Source organism: Chrysochloris asiatica, unplaced genomic scaffold (genome assembly GCF_000296735.1).
Source record: "Chrysochloris asiatica unplaced genomic scaffold, ChrAsi1.0 scaffold00099, whole genome shotgun sequence".
NCBI lineage: Eukaryota > Metazoa > Chordata > Mammalia > Afrosoricida > Chrysochloridae > Chrysochloris > Chrysochloris asiatica.
In genome coordinates, this window is record NW_006408617.1 from 11,212,277 (window position 1) to 11,215,996 (window position 3,720).

Here is a 3,720-nt window from a genome sequence, read left to right on the forward strand (position 1 = left end):
AAGTATATTGAGAGACCAAGTCTTGCCATCCTGGCTTCTAAGAGTAAACACAGATTTGTTTATTCTTCTGGCAGTCCATGGTATTTTCAATATTCTTCTCCAACACCACATCTAAAATGCATCAATTCTTCTACAGTCTTCCTTATTATTGTCCATCTCCAGCAAATGTAACTAAGTCTTATTCTGTATTACTCCTGAAAAAAGAATAGGATTCCCTGGGGAGTAGTTACAAGAAAGGAGCCCTCAAATTACTACAAAGGAAAGTGTACCAAAAATTCTAGTTGGGAATAAATAAAATGACCTGCTTAAACAAGCAGTGAGTTTATCATTGGAAATCACTGAAAATGTTCAAGCAGATGTTAAATAACCATTTATCAAGGTTATTGTCAAAAGGATTACTTCACTGAGTAGGAGGCTGATCTATTTAACCTCTAAGGTCTCTTCAAACTCCACCTCCTGTATTCAGGATTATAAATGATGTCATAAATCACCCTCACCCAGAGTGGATCTCCAACTCCCTACAACTCATTACGTTGTACATTATAGACAGAGTGCTAACAAAATCTCCCTAGTTTCCTCCTAGCACTGACTGTCCTAAAACAGTCTTCAAGGCTGTTTTAGTGATTACCAACTAGTGAGAGAGAAGAATCTGCAGAACAGCATGTGGAAATTCTTGTGCAGAGAATGGATTAATCACTAACAGTGAATATGCATGAGGACATTTTTTGTCTCTACTTTACTTGCCTTAAGGAGTACCATGTCAATTCAAAAATGGGCTAATATGAGGCCTGAGACCTATCTTGACTTTGCTGATCTGGCCTTTGCTCTAGTATAGACAAGGAAATTGTTAAGTTCATGTTTTAAAAATGACCAATAGGCAAAAAGAAATATCCTTACTCTTTGCTGACCTTTTTAATTCTTTAAACCTCACTCTTTATGTCCTTAGTTTTTTAGTCTTTCATTTTTTCAATTTAAAGTAGTTAACACTATACTTAAAAAAGAATTAGCTATAAATTAAAAGCAAGAGTGACTAGTTAAGGTCAGAGTGGGCAGAATCAGGGCAAGCAGAAGGCTTGGTAGAAGTCAAGTCATCATGGATTAGGACAAGAGCCCTTCTATGGAGATTAATTTTATCTGGCGATACATTAGCAATCAATATTGGAATATTTATTTAAAGTTGTTGTTGGTAAGTGCCATTGAATCAGTTCCAACCCATAGCAACCCTGTATAGGGTTTCCAAGGAGTGGCTGGTGAGCTTGAACTGCCGACCTTGCAGTTCAAGCTGGCATTGCAGTCCATTACATTAATCCACAGCACCACACCAGGACTCCTTATTTGAAGCTGGAAGAGCAATATTTAAGCAGTAAGACAGTTAGAAAGGACTTCAATCAGTGGCACTCCAATAATCAATTCTAAGAGAGGCAAGTTGCACTGCTCAAGTCTAAAACTAGAATGAAGGCTTACTCCATTAGCACCCATTGGCTACCTTGTTGGTTCCAGCCCCTTAGTGGAGCTCTAGTTCCAAATTATTTACATCCTCTGCTATGTTACGATCTCAGGGCCATTATGAAGATAGTGGTGGTGGTTGTGTGCCATAGAATTGGTTCCAATTCATAGCATCCCTGGGTTTGCTTTGTATAGGGTTTCTGAGGCTGTAAGTCTTTAAGGAAGCAGAATGCCTCATATTTCTCCCTTGGAGCATCAGGTAGACCTGTAAGCCAGCCAGCTCAAACTACTGACATTGTGGTTAGCAGCCCAGCTCATAATCCACTACAATGCCAGGGCTCCTTATTATGAAGGTACAGAATGGCATACTGCATTGGGCAAATTTGCTGCAATAGACCTCTTTAAAATGTTAAAAACCAAAATGTCACTTTGATGACTAAGGTGCACATAACCCAATATTGTCTATGAGTTCTGTGTGACCATTGCAATGAATTCTCGAACCCAGATGTGAAGCAAGCAAAGTGCTGTGAGAGGAGTTGCTGGTATCAAATAGGATCAAAAAGGCTGCAGGGTGGAGGCATGTCTGACCTTCATATCATAGGAATTGACCTTGATCTGATATTGAGTTTGGTTCTCCTTCCCCCTGGTGAAGCCAGAGGAAGTCAGATATGGTCTCTGTGCCTTTTTGCATTTAGTGTCAGAAGTGGAATTCACTGCATTGACTCCACACTCATAGGAGAATGAGGCTTTGAAAAAGAACAAAGAGGACTGGGAAGTAAAAATTTTGATTTTCAGATGGTTATTTTGAGTTTCAGATTGAACCGCAAGGCCAATGGTTCAAATTCACCAGCTGCTCCTCATAAACCCTACACAGGGTCACTATGAGTCAGAACCACCTTGACGCAACTTAACAACAACAACAATTTTGGGTTTGTTACCTGTAGTGGCTGAAAGGAAGTGTGGTAGCTTTGTAGGATAAGCATTGGACTTCAAACCACAAGGTTGGTAGTTTGAGTCCACCAGTTGCTCCACAGAAGAAAGATGAGGCTTTCTGCTCCCTCAAAGATTTATTGGTGTGTGGTAGATACAGCAGAATTAGTTTAATCTCTGTTCTTCTGGGAGGCAACATAAAATGATACACAGAAATATATCTACAGAAGACCTAACCTAGTTGTTAAGTGCCATCCAGTTGGTTCCTATGCATAGTGACCCTGTATAGGGTTTCTACGGAGCTGCTGGGTTTGAACTGCCAACCTTGTGGTCCAGTGCTTATTATGGGCATATTGGTCACTTGATAAATTCTTGTTGAATCTGAAACCTGGTGAGCCTAGTTAACAGTAAGTAGTACAGTTTTGACTGGAAGAAGTCAGTCCACACTCATTCTCTTTAGTATCGTCTTTTATAAGAATTTTCACGATAAAAATACTTTATTTTGTATGAGAGTCTAAAATCAGAGGCACTTGACATATGCAAATAAAGCAGCATTAGCTCTATTTTAAAGTCTTGACATGAGTCCAGAATGTTGAATTTTAAAGCTGCCTTTTCTAACAGCAGTTCTTCTAACCTTGATGCTGGCCTAACCTTGATGCTGACCTAACTGTGTACTCTTTTTTTTTTTTTTTTTTCTTCAGCAAACTGCAATTTATTCTCTTAGTTTAGAACACCAGAAGTGTGGTGGCTCTGGGAGAAGGTCCTTGTCTCTTTTCAGTATCTGTGAGCCCAGCGTCCCTCGGAGATCCCCATACACCTTGGTGTCCATCTTCCCCTGGGTCTAGCAGAGTCTCAGCACAGGGACCCTGGGCCCAAAGGATGGGCTTTGCTCCCAGCTCTTCTTTCTCAGTAGGAGTCAGGTTCCTCCTCCTCTGATTGCTTCTTTATCCTGTTATCCCATGTAAGATCAAATATTGTTCATGCCACACCCCAGAGAAATTTGCCATAAATTGGATTAAGGCTGTGATCTGAGCAAGGGTGTTGCATCCCATCCTGATCTCCTTATAACCGATTAGCTGATCACATCAGATCACATCATGGGAGATGGTGACATGATTATGTAACAGCCAAACAACTGAGAACCTCAGCCCAACCAATTTGACACATATTTTAGGAGGATATAATTCAATGCATGAAAAGGGACAGGAAAAGACACATGTTTCCCATAAGCTGTTACAATTATCTGAGAAATCATTTGGACTGCACAAGTAAAAATTAATCTTTTATATTTCCTTATTTATTTAGTAGGCATCAATTGCATTCTCTCATTTATCCTTTTTTTTT